This window comes from Mirounga leonina, unplaced genomic scaffold (assembly GCF_011800145.1).
Source record: "Mirounga leonina isolate KUSES-001 unplaced genomic scaffold, KU_Mleo_1.0 Mir_418, whole genome shotgun sequence".
Classification (NCBI taxonomy): Eukaryota; Metazoa; Chordata; class Mammalia; order Carnivora; family Phocidae; genus Mirounga; species Mirounga leonina.
This window is the reverse complement of record NW_023270739.1, coordinates 22,793,549-22,807,903: the sequence shown is the minus strand read 5'-3', so window position 1 is coordinate 22,807,903 and position 14,355 is coordinate 22,793,549. Positions and strand designations below refer to the sequence as shown.

General features: G+C 36.8%; 1 protein-coding gene across 4 annotated transcripts in view; it reads right to left on the bottom strand.

Moving 5' to 3' along the window:
• CEP83 (centrosomal protein 83) overlaps window positions 1-14,355 on the bottom strand; it is a 150,503-nt gene that overhangs the window by 101,969 nt on the left and 34,179 nt on the right. The window lies entirely within an intron of this gene.

Sequence of the window (14,355 nt, the reverse complement as noted above, 5' to 3'; positions counted from 1 at the left end):
TAACACATTTTCTTTACTCCACACTAAGTTTCTGTGACCATCAATGTCACATCTTCAATTATTAACCTAACTAGAATTACTGACTCTTCTAGTTTAGGTACTCCCGGATTCACAAACCATGGATATTCCCTGAAGCTACTACGGTAAACTTCATAGAATGATCCTACTACAAAATCCATACTCTGAAACCAGAGAAAAGCCACTTAGAACTTGACAAATGGTTAGAGAAAATTATAATCTTCACAAAGATGACCTTCAGCAAGTAACTATGTGATTAATGCTACAAAGGGTCTTTTATCTGACACAAGGTGAACTGTACTCATGCTGCAGACTCATGAGAAATCAGTCAACGCAAAAATGTTAATCACCTATGTGTTATGCACTAAGAACAGGAAAGTAAATCACTTCAGCTATCCCCAAAAGCACTGATCCAGGATTATGAAAGTAACTGTTTGTTGTATTTAGAAGTAAAAAAAAAATGATGACAGCGTTCTTATTGTAAATAATTAAAAACAAAAGTTTTCATCAAAATAATTCTCTCCCCTTTAGCTTCATGAATCTTTGTGAAGATTATATGTATTTTTTTCTAATAGCATCTCCCTCAGTCATGAGTCATCATGAAATACCTTTTCCTACTACAAGATCTTTAGCACATAAAACCAACCATCAAATTACTTAGTCTTTCTTTTAATATACCATTTCTGATAAATTAATGTGATGTCTGCATATTACCTAAGACTTTTAAACTAAAATTGAAGTTACTTTGGTTTCCTGTCAAATCACATTTTAATAGAAGGGACAAAGTCCTCCAAGAAAAGTTCTTACTCATGTTAAACGTGCAACAATGCACTGTAACAGCTGCCACAACATTATCCTATCGAAAGTAAGTTATTTGTCAGGGAATTAATTAACTGGATCATAAAACTGGCATGTAATTTTGACCTGCTTTTTGATCCAAATAATTTTTAAAAGATAGAAACATATAATAAACTTACCTCATACTTTGTAATAATAGCACCAAAAAGTATTATAAGGTCTTTTTTTTTTAAGATTTTATTTATTCATTCATGAGAGACGGGGGGGGGGGGGGGGGGGAGGGGGGAACAGGCTCCCCATGAAGCAGGGAGCCCAATGCAGGACTCGATCCCAGGACCCCAGATCATGACCTGAGCGGAAGGCAGACACTTAACTAACTGAGCCATCCAGGTGTCCCAGGTTTTAATTTTAATTAGCTAAAAGCTTAAACTACATAAGAAAAACCAAGACCTATTCTTCAATCCCACTACCAATGAAACAAAGATTTCTAAGATAAAATGAGTAATTTTTTTTTCTTATTCCAGTTGACAGTAAATATTCTAACTCCTACTTTAAAATGGAAGTTCAGTCCCATCGCACATAAAATTCACAAAGACCTGAACATTTTAGGAAAACAGGGTTAAAATTATTTAAATCCTTCCCTTTTGGCACTAAAATCTACTACAAGTGCTTTTCAGGACTAATTGCAGGATATCCATTTCTCAGTCACCACCACCATTACCTTATTAACCTTAAAAAAAAAAAAGTTTCTTCCTCCAGTTGGGATTGTAAAGGAGCAACCAGGTGCAAAATCAAGTACATATCTTCCTGTTGGGTCTACAACTGACTATGAGTGGTAGGGAGTGAGAGCTCCCCTTGCTGAATCTCCCATCTCCATTTTAATGAGGTTTCCCATTATTAATTTTCACAGCCTCATCTCCAACTCTAGTTCCATTGCAAACATGTGTACTGCCCTCTGGGATCTTCTTGACTCAAAGTTATGAACTCCTGGGCTGCATCTGCCAATAGTCATTTTCAGACTTTTCTCCTCTAGGAATATTTCAGAATCACAGAAAACTATCTGTCCATTTGCACAAGTCTTACCAAGGTCAGAATAAATTTTATATCTGTTTTTAGTGTTTTGAACATATATTCAGCTCTCCAGTCCAGTAATAATCAACTTATCAATGATAATCTTGGAAAATACGGTATCCTCCAAATAGATATCTAGTAATATAGACGGAAAGTCCTCATAAAACATTAATTCTTTCTCTGACCTTCAAAAGTGGTTCCACAATTCTATATTCCAAGTTTACAAAGAACTTGTACCTTTTATGCTAATTATATAAAAATGCTTTTAGCTAAAAACAAAAACCCCAACTACCTCAAACACCGTGGGAAATGTATTATCAATCTCTTACACCAAGAAATCTGAAGATAGTCTTCACTTCCAGTACTAGAGGAAAAGGTAATTTAGATCAAGCCTCCTGCTTAGGACAAGAAAAGCTGGACATGTATTTTAATAATCTGAAGACAATGGAAACTAACAAAAGAATAAATATTTACTGAAATGGGAACAGAAGAGAATGTGGATGCAGAAAGATGAGACTGGCATTTGGGGCCACTCTTCCCATAGAGGCATCTGCCAGTTCCAGAGAGGTGGCTGGGAGACTGAATGCCTGCTGACAGTCTTCAAATTCAAAGATACACAGATTACACCAGCAAGGAGTGGAGAAGCCCTGGTGAACACCCCCTTCATTTTGGATACAGACTTTAAAGGTTTGTGCCCTTATTATTCCTAACAAAGGTAATTTAGATGAATGATATTAGAATAGGCTGCAACTTGCTCTAAAAAACAATTTCACAAATAAATGTGACACAATAAAGAATTTTTTTTAATTTTAAAGCTCAAGTACCTGGGAAGATAAGGTGACATGAATTAAAGTCACAAGAAGCAAAAAGACAATAGACAAAAGGGCCTCACTATTAGAATTATTAAACAACGATTCTAAAAGAAATTTTCTTACATTATTGTGTATAAGACAATAGAAAACAAGGCTGAGAATTTTGTGAGAATAAGAAACCATAAAAAGAAACCAAGGGAAATCTCTAAAACTGAAAAATTCTACAACCAAAAGTAAAAACTCAGTGAGCAAGCATAACAGCCTAGATAAGACATAGCTTAAAGTAGTAATTAGAAGGGGTGCCTGGGTGGCTCAGATGGTTAAGCGTCTGCCTTCAGCTCAGGTCATGGTCTCCAGGTCCTGGGATAGAGCCCCGCATCAGGCTCCCTGCTCCACGGGGAGCCTGCTTCTCCCTCTTCCTCTGCCTTCCCCCCTGCTTATGTGCACTCTCTCTCTAATGATTAAATAAAATCTTTAAAAACAAAAATAAGTAATTAAAAGATAAGTTAAAAGAATATAAGAGAAATAAGGATGAAAAAAAAAAAAAAGGAGGACCCACAACTGTATGGCCAACTAATCTTCAACAAAGCAGGAAAGAATATCCAGTGGAGGGACGCCTGGGTGGCTCAGTCGGTTGAGCACTGACTCTTGGTTTTGGCCCACGTCATGATCTCCTAGGTCGTGAATCAAGCCCCACTTCAGGCTCCATGCTCAGTGGGGAGTCTGCTTCTCTCCTTCTCCCTCTACCCCTCTATGAGCATACATGTGTGCTCTCCCTCTCAAATAAATAAATAAAACTTAAAAAAATCTTCAAAAAAATATATCCAATGGAAAAAAGACAGTCTCTTCAAGGTGTTGGGCAAACTGGACAGCAACATGCAGAAAAATGAAACTAGACCATTTTCTTACACCGTACACAAAAATAAATTCGAAATGGATGAAACACCTAAACGTAAAACAGGAAACCATCAGAATTCTAGAGCAGAAAGCAGGAGAAATTCTCTGACTTTGGCAACACCTACTTCTTACTAGGCATGTCTCTAGAGGCATGGGAAACAAAAGCAAAAATGAACTATTGGGACCTCATCAAGATAAAAACCTTCTGCACAGTGAAGGAAACAATCAACAAAACTAAAAGGCAACCAATGGAATGAGAGAAGATATTTGCAAATGACATAACAGATAAAGGGCTAGTGTCCAAAATCTGTAAAGAACTTACAAACTCAACACCCAACAAATAATCCAGTTAAGAAATGGGCAGAAGACATGAATAGACACTTTCTGAAAGAAGACATCCAGATGGCTAACAGACACGTGAAAAGATACTCAACATCACTCATCATCACAGAAAAATAAATCAAAACCACAATCAGACACCACCTCACACCTGTCATAATGACTAAAATTAATAACTCAGGAAACAACAGACATTGGTGAGGATGTGGAGAAAGGGGAACCCTTTTACACTGTTCGTAGGAATGCAAACTGGTGCAGTCACTTTGGAAAACAGTATGGAGTTTCCTCAAAAAGTTAAAAATAGAACTATCCTATGACCCAGCAATTGCACTTCTAGGTATTTATCCAAAGGATACAAAAATGTTGATTCAAAGGGGCACATGCACCCCATTGTTTACAGCTGTACTATCAAAAATAGCCAAATTATAAAAAGAGCCCAAATGTCCATCGACTAATGAACGGATAAAGAAGACATGGGGGGGGGGATGTCTGTGTATGATAGAGTATTACTCCCCATCAAAAAGAATGAAATCTTGACATTTGCTATGACATGGATGGAACTAGAGTATTATGCTAGATGAAAAATGTCGTTCAGAGAAAGACAAGTATATGGTTTCACTCATATGTGGAATTTAAGAAACAAAACAGATAAACATAGGGGAAGGGAAGGAAAAATAAAAACAGAGAGGCAGGCAAACCATAAGAGACTCTTAAATATAGAGAACTGAGGGTTGCTAGAGGGGAGGTAGGTGGCGGGACTGGCTAAATGGGTCATGGACATTAAGGAGGACACTTGCTGGCATGAGCACTGGGTGTTACATGTAAGTGATGAATCACTAAATTCTCCTAAAACCAATGCTACACTATATGTTAACTAACTTGAATTTAAATAAAAATAAGTAAGAAAAATACAAAAAAGGAAAGAAATACAGAGAATAAAGTTAAAATGTTATTGTAACAGATATGCCACTGGAGTCCCAGAAGGAGAGAAAATAGTACAGAAACAATAACTGCCGCCCCCAAAAAAGTTGCCAACTTCCACCAAAAATGTTCTATAACCACAAGCACATAAATAAAAAGAAATCTACATACATCCCATTAAGAAATCCACATCTAAGAACATCACCTTAAGATTTTACTAAAGAAAAAGGAAAAATCTTAAGATCAGCCAGGAAAAGAACCGAAGTGCATTGAAAAAAGGCAACAAAAGAACTGACTTGGGGCGATTGGGTGGCTCAGACAGTTAAGCATCTGCTTTCAGCTCAGGTCATGATCTCGGGGTCCTGGGATCAAGCCCCACATCAGGCCCCCTGCTCAGTAGGGAGCCTATTTCTCTCTCTCCCCCTGTTCTCTCTCTTGCTTGTTATTTTTGTCTCTCTCAAATAAATAAAATCTTAAAAAAAAAAAGGACTTCAACAATGAATGCCAGAACACATGTAATATTACCTTTACAGTGCTGAAAGAAAATAACTGCCAAAGTTTCTATAAATATAGCAAAAATATATCTTTCAAGAATATCGGTAAAATAAAGACATTTTCAGATAAACAAAACAAATTCATCCCAGAAGATGCACAATAAAAGAAACAGTAAAGGAGTCCTTCATACACAAGGAAAATTATCTTAGATGTGGACAATACAAAAATAAAGATAAATGAAAATTGGAAATATGTGCATAATACTATTTATGACTGCATAATGCTGACTGCATAAAATAATATCTTGGGGATTTTAACATATATAGACTTAAAATATATAACTAAATGGTATATAAGTCAATAAAGGTAGAATTACAAGTGTTGTACAGCCCTTGCACTGTATGGGAAAAGGCTAAAAGTATCAACAAATATTACACTTTAATAAGTCAAGAATGCATATTGTAATCTCTAGGAAAGGGGTTGACAAACTATAACACATGAGCCAAATTTGGCCTGCAGCCTTGTTTTGAATGGCCCCAAACTATGAATGTTATCTTTTAAGAGCTTAAAAAAATTAATATAGATGCAAAAATCCTCAACAAAATATTAGCAAATTGAATCCAACAATGTATAAAAGATTTATACACCATGACCATGTAGAATTTATTCCAGGCATGCAAGGCTGGTTCAACATTAAAAAAATCAATTAATGTAATCTATTACATGAATAGACTAAAGCAAAAAAAAAAAAAAAAAAAAAAAATCACATGATCATATCAGTGGATGCAGAAAAAGCGTTTGACAAAATCCAACACATATCCATGAAAAAAACTCAACAAATCAGGTATGGAGGGGAACTTTCTCAACTTGATAAAGAACATCTATAAAAAATCTGCAGGTAATGTCATATTTAGGGTGAGAAAATGGAAATTTTCTCACTAAGATCAAGAACAAACAAGAATGTCCCCTCTCACCACTCCTTGTCAACATCATAGTGGGAAGTCTTAGCTAATGTAGTTAAGAATAAATAAAATAAAATAAAAGGCATATAAATACAGGAGGAATAAAACCGTCTTTCTTTGCAGATGACATGACAGTCTGTGTAGAAGACCCAATTAAAAAAAAATCCTCCTGGAACTGATAAGCAATTATAGCAAGGTTGCAGGATAGAGAGTTAATATACAAAAAAGTCCATCACTTTCCTATATATCAGCAATGAACAGATGGAATTTGAAATTTATAATACCATTTACATTAGTAACCCCCCAAAATGAAACAGCTCTATACTTAACAAAATGTTTTTTTAATATGAAGAAAATTACTAAACTCTGATAAAAAAAATCAAAGAATTAAATAAATGAAAAGATATTTATTCTATGATCATGGATAGGAAGACTCAATACTGTCAAGAGGTAAGTTCTTCCAAACTTGATCTACAGATTCAATATGATCCCCAGAAGTTATTTTATGGGTATCGACAAACTAATTCAAAAATTTATGTGGGGAGGCAAAAGACCCAGAATAGCCAATACAGTATTGCAAAAGAACAAAGTCAGAAAACTGACACTATCTGACTTTGAGACTTACTATAAAAGCAACAGAAAATAAGACAGTATAATCCTGGGGCACCTGGGTGGCTCAGTCAGGTAAACCTCGACATCTGACTCTTGGTTTTGGCTCAGGTCATGACCTCAGGGTCATAAGACCAAGCCCCACATCGGACTCTGGACTCAGCAGGGAGTCTGCTTGATATTACTCCCTCTCCCTCTGCTTCTACCCCCAATTGTGTGCATATTCTCTCTGTCTCTGTCTCTCTCAAATAAATCTTTTTTTAAGATTTTATTATTTGTGAGAGAGAGAGCACACAAGCAGGGAGACAGGCAGAGGGAGAAGAAGCAGGCTCCCCGCTGAGCAGGGAGCCCGATGTGGGGCTTGACCCCAGGACTATGGGATCATGACCTGAGCCGAAGGCAGAGGCTTAACGCACTGAGCCACCCAGGTGCCCCTAAATAAAGCCTCCTTAAAAAGTGTGATATGGGCAATATAATAGACAGATCAATGAAACAAAATAGAGTCCACATATCCATTAAAACAGTCAACTGATCTTTGACACAGGAGCACATGCCAAAAAAGAAAAGTGGATCTAGGCAGACATTACACCCTTCACAAAAATTAGCTCAAATGGGTTATGCACTTAAATGTAAAATGCAAAATTATCCAATTCCTAGAAGATAACAAACGTCTCTGATATGACAGTAACTTCACCAAAGGCAAGATCCACAAAAAAAAATAATTGGTAAGTTAGACTTCATTAAAATTTAAAACTTCTGCTCTAGGAAAGACACTGCCAAGACAATGAGAAGAGAAGTCACAGACTGGGAGGAAAGTATCTGAAAAAGACCTATCTGATAAAGGACTGTTAACCAAATATACAAAGTCAAACTCAGCAAGAAAAAAAACTGAATTAAAAACTGGCTCGGGGCGCCTGGGTGGCTCAGTCGGTTAAGCGACTGCCTTCGGCTCAGGTCATGATCCTGGAGTCCCGGGATCGAGTCCCGCATCAGGCTCCCTGCTCGGCGGGGAGTCTGCTTCTCCCTCTGACCTTCCTCTCGTGCTCTCTGTCTCTCATTCTCTCTCTCTCAGATAAATAAATAAAATCTTTAAAAAAAAAAGAAAAACTGGCTCAAATACCTTAACAGACATCTCACCAAAGAAAACACACAAATGGCAAATAAGCATATGAAAAGATATGGAACATCATATGTCATTAGGGAATTGCAAACTGAAACAATGAGATACTAGTACAAACCTATTAGGATGGCCCAAATCCAAACACGGACAATACCGAATGCTGGTGAAAATGTGGAGCAATAGGAACTCTAATTCATTAGTTTTACCATACAGTCCAGCAACAGCACTCCTTGGTATTTACCCAAATTACTTGAAAAGTTACATCCACACAAAAAAACTGCACATTAATGCCTATAGCATCTTTATTCATAATTGCCAAACCCGGAAGCAACCGAGATGTACTTCAGTAGGTGAATGGATAAACTGTGGTATATCCCAATAACGAAGTATCATTCAGCCCTAAAAAGAAATGAGCCATCAAGCCATGAAAAGATATGAAGGAACCTTAAGTGTATATTACCAAATGAAAGAAAGCCATCTAAAAGTGATGTAGGACTCCAACTCTAGGACATTCTGGAAACATCAAAACTATAAAGACATTTTAAAAAGTAGTGGTTGCCAGGGATTAGGAAAGAGGCAGATGTTGGAATTAATGTAGAGCATGAAATCAGCCATAATACCTGGCTTGCTAAAATGTAACACAGAGGCTGCTGAGGGCAATGGAAGGTTTCAGAGAAGGACATGGGCCTTTGGAACGCCGAGGGCTGCGTGATCACTCTGCCATTGGAATGCCACGGGGAGTTGCCTTCCCCGAAGCTTTCTTAGCCCAAACAGCCGCCCTGTGATCTAAGAGATGTATGCATTATCTCTTAGGCTATGTTTAGCAGAACTCCCATAGAACATGCATATTAGCATAATCTGCATGTCGTATCTTTCCCATAAACAGATCCTCCTAGTTTCAGTAAGACCCCTTGTCACACATCATGTGCTTGAGAAACAGTGATAAGGATTTGTGATTATCCTGAAGGACCAATAAAAGCAGGAGCAAAGAAGAGCAAAGGGTCTTCGTCTTTGAGCGTGACCCCCTTGCCTTCTCCTCTCTTTTAGGGCAAAGTCTGGAGTAATCTTTTCATCCGTCAGTACAGGGATTGCTGGCCATTCCCAGCAGGAAGAGATGAACAGGCAGAACACAGAGGATTTTTAGAGTAGTGAAATTATTCTGTATGATACTATAATCACAGAATACATATCAACAAACATTTGTTAAAACCTACAGAATGTACAACACCAAGAGTGAACCTTAATGTAAACTATGGACTATGAGTGATAATGACACGTCAGTGTAGGTTCATCGACTGTAACAAATGTACCACTCTGCTGTGGGATGCAAAAGTGAGGGATGCTGTGCCTGTGTGGTGGCAGGGGGTATATGGGAACTCTGTACTTTCTGCTCGATTTTTATATAAACCTAAAACAACTCTAAAAACGGAAAGGTAGAGAGGGAAAGAACACATAACAAACTATACATGGCCTGAAGAATCTAAAATACTTACTATAAAATATGCTGAACCTTCCTATAGGATAACCATTAAAAATGCTCAAAGAGTGGGGAAATTTACATTATTCAAAACACTAAAAAAGGGTTTCTCAACCTTTGCACTACTGACCTTTTAGATCAGATAATTCTTTGGACAAGGTGGGGGGCCTATCTTGTACACTGTAGGATATTTAGTAACAGTTCTAGTCTCTACCCATTAGATGCCAGTAGTACCACTCCCCCCAGAAGTGAAAAACAAAAGGTCTGCACATTTTGACAAATGTACCCTAGACGGGCAAAAATCACCTCTGTCCCTCCTTTGAGAATCACCCCTCCATTAAGAATTCCATTTAAAAGAAGGTAAGCAGGGAGATAAGATAGAACATAAACAAGTAGGAAAATGGGAAAAGTAAAACAGTAGCCTTAGACACATATCAGTGATTACATTAAATTATATAGATTAATGCTTCAAATAAATGAGAAATTTAAGAGAAAAAATATAACCCAACTATCTAACTTTTTTATAACATTTTTAAAACAGAAGAGCACAAAGGTTGAAAAAAAAAAGCAAAAACATAATTAAACATTAATCTAAAGACAGATGACAGAACTACATTAATATTAGATAAAGTAGATTTTTAAGGCCAAAAAAAAAAAACAACCAAATAGAAACAGTCCTAGAGATGAAAAAATACATTTGTAAAGATAAAAGGTTAAATACACCAGAAAGATAGGACAATTTTAATTTATACACACTAAGTATATAAATTAGAAGGGGTCAGAACTACAGGGAAAAATAGACAAATTCACAATCATAGGGGGATAATTTAACCACTATTCTTGGTAACTAATAGAACAAGCACAAAAAAGTAATCAGTAAGAATACAGACAATATAATTAACCCACCTGAGCTAACATATAGAAAACCACTCCCAGTAACTATAGAATACAAATTCTTTATAAACATACACATACATTTATAAATACTGACCACACACTGGGTATTTCAAAAAATCTAAAAAATGTTTAAAAACCAAAATTATACAGAATATTTTTCTGACCGAAGTCCAATTAAACTAAAACTTAATACAAAAAGGTAACTAAAAAAGCTACATATGCTTAGAAAGAAGACATTTCTAAATAACATAAATTAAAGAAAAGGTCACAATAGAAATCAGAAAATATCCAGAAGTAAATGAAAACTGATAACACAACTTAAACTTTTGGAATAAGACTTCTACTTCTGGGATGATGGAGCAGAGGCACATTTCCACATTAATCCCACTAATACAAATCAAAGTCCTAAATGGTGTGTGTGTGTATACATGACATATATAACACAACTCTGAAAAATGGAGACCAGAGGCAAAACAGCTAACAACCTCAGGATATAAGAACTGACACACAGGTGGGTTCCCAGTGTTTTCTTTTAATACATGATCAAGTGTAGTATCTTTTCTTATCAGTTTAATACATGATCTCCAACCTGGAGCTGAAGAAGCTGGCAATGGGTTCAGACTGGGGGAAAAAAAAAAAGGCCTTAACAAAAGCCTGCTCTCTAGCCAAAGTAACAAGAAAGTAGCAAGACAAAAATGTTCTAAACAATAACAATATCCTCCAGGAAAGTACTACAGAAAACACTGTGACTCCACCACCAACCCGCCAGCAAAGGCCAGATTGTAATGAGGTACCCTAATACCCTGATTGGATGGGATACAAGAAGGCCAACTAGAAAGCTGGTACTTTCATCCCTGCTGAGCAGTAATACAGCCCCATACTTCTGCAATATCAGGGGAGACTACATGGGACACCTGCACTTTCACCCCTACCAACAGGAAGGAAGAACACCTAAACCCTCACCCTGCTGAAGTGCCATCAGATAAGCACTAGTAGAGAGTTAGGTCTGGCACTACCACTCAGCAGTAACAAAGCTATTCTTTCTAGGGGATGACAGTGGAGACCACATAAGGAACCAGAATTCCATGCCACCCAGCAATGATGATGATCTCCCACAATTCAGGTGTCAACAGAAGCCAACTGGGGAACCTAGACTTCTACCCCCATCTGGCAATAATGAAGTAGCATTTCCCCTCTTTCTTGTGCCAGAGAGGTGTCAGAAAAAGCTAGGATTAGGAAACACAGTCTCATAACATGATACCCCAAAATGTTCAGGTTTCAACAGAAAAATCACTAGTCACACCAACAATGAGGAAGATCTCGGGGCGTTTGGGTGGCTCAGTCAGTTAAGCCTTCAGATCTTGATTTTGGCTGAGGTCATGACCTCATGGGTCGTGAGATGGAGCCCCCTGTCCGGCTCCACACTCAGCGGGGATCTGCTTCAGGATTCTCTCCCTGTGCACACACGCTCTATCCGCTCTCTTTCTCTCCCTCTCTAATAAATAAATCTCAAAAAAAAAAAAAAAAAAAAAGAACAAGGAAGATCTCAAATTGAATGTAAAAGGACGACTGATAGACATCAACACTGAGACGACAGATAAAGTTATCCAACAAAGACTTCAAACAAGTCATGTTAAAAATATCTCAATGAGCAAGTGCAAACAAGCTTGAAATAAACAAAAAAAGAGAAAGACACAGCAAAGAAATACAAGTATCAGCAAAGAATAAAAGATATAAAAAAGAACCAAGTAGAAACTTTAGAACTGAAAAAATATAATGACCAAAATAAAAATCTAACTATGAGCTCAACGGCAGAAATAGAGAAGAATTAATGAACTGGAAGACAGAACAGAGATTACTCAACTTGAACAATAGAAAATAAACATAAAAAGTAAATAATACATGTTCAAGAACTTGTGGGACTAAAATAAAACATTTATCATTTGTGTCATCAGAGTATGGTTCCATTTATAAGTAGTATCCAAAATCCACAGAGAGAGAAAGTATATTGGTGGCTGCAAGGGGCTGGGGGAAGAGAGAAAGAGTGACTGCTTAATGGACATAGAGTTATCTTTGGAGGTGATAAAATGTTTTGGAACTAGACAGAGGTGGTAGATGTACAACACAATGAACACATGGAATGCCACCCAACTGCACACTTTAAAACATTAAATTTTATGTTATATGAATTTACCACAGGATAAAAAAAGAAACTTAGCAAACTAGGAACTGAAAGGCACATCAATTTGGTAAAAGATGTATACAAAAAGAATACAGTAGGGGCACTTGGGGGGCACAGTTGGCTGAGCATCAGACTCTTGGTTTCAGCTCGGGTCATGATCTCAGGGTCATTAGATAAAGCCCTATGTCGGACTTCATGCAGCGTCTGCTTAGGACTCTCTTTCCTTCCCCACCTTCCCCCCTACCCGCCCTGCTCAATCTCTCAGTCAATTAAATAAATCTTAAGAAAAAAAAAGAATAAACTCTTGATTCTAAATTCTTCAATGCCTTCCTTTCAAAATGTGATCAAAACAAGGATGTCCATGATCAATTTTATTTGACACTGTACAAAAAATGTGGAACAAAAGTATAAAAGGTAAAAATAATTGGAAAAGGAAAAATAAAACTTTCCTTATATATAGCTGTTCTAATTGTGTATGTAGAAAACCCAAAAGAATTTAAAGAGAAATCATTAGAAGTTAATATAATTGCGAGGTAGATGAATATATAAAAAATTAATTGCATTCTACATATCAGCAATAAAATTATTTTTTTAAAGATTTATTTATTTATTAATTTATTTGACAGAGAGAGAGATCACAAGCAGATAGACAGGCAAGCAGAAGAAGGAGAAGCAGGCCCCCCACTGAGCAGGGAGCCCGACGTGGGGCTCGATCCCAGGACCCTGGGATCATGAGCTGAGCCGAAGGCAGATGCTTAACCAACTGAGCCACCCAGGCGCCCCAGCAACAAAATATTTTAAAGACATTCTTAACAGCATCAAAAAACATCAAATGCCTAGGCAAAAGATGTGCTAACCATTATATAGATACCATTAGAGAAACTAAAAAAGACCTAGGTAAATAGAGATACATACCATACATTGGAAAATAATGTTCTAAAGATATAAATTCTCCCCCAAACTGATCTATAGATGCAACACCAATCAATATCCTAGCAAATAGGTGTGTGTGCGTGCGTGTGAAATTTAGCACATTGATTCAGAAATTTACATGGAAATACAAAGGCCAGAAACATTTTTAAAGAACAGCAGAAACAATTTTTAAAAACAAGACAGGAGGACTTTAACTACTGGATATCAAGATATTTTAAATCTACAGTAATTAAGCTGGTATGGCACTGAATTAATTATAGACAAAGATATCAAGAGATCAGAATACAGCCCAGAAACACATCCACCCATGTAAGACATTTAAGAACACAGGCAGTTTTGCTAATCAGCGAAGAAACAGAAGTCTGCAATAAAAGGTACTGAGACAACCAGATCACCTTATATAAAAAAAGGAAACTGGGCCCAACTTTGCAATACACTCTAAAATTAACTGTAGTTGGACTGAAGCTTTAAATGTGAAAAAGCAAAAGAACAAAGTTGCTAGAGAATATTTTCAGTAACCCAGGGCAGGAAAAAAACATACCAAAGAAAGCTAAAACGCAATTTCCCTGAAAAGGAAGAAAACTGAGCAACTTTTCTTTGTCAATGGGCCATTTGGATGTCCTCTTTTGTGAAATGTTTATTTGAACCTTTTGCCCAACTATTTTTATTGAATTCTTTTTATATATTCATGTGTAGGATTTCTTTATAAAATTAAAATCACAATGAGAAAACTAAAAAGACTGACCATAACACGTTGAAAAAGATGGGAAGCAACAAGCTGTGGTGTAAAGTGGCATATCCATGTTAGAAAAAACTGAGCATTC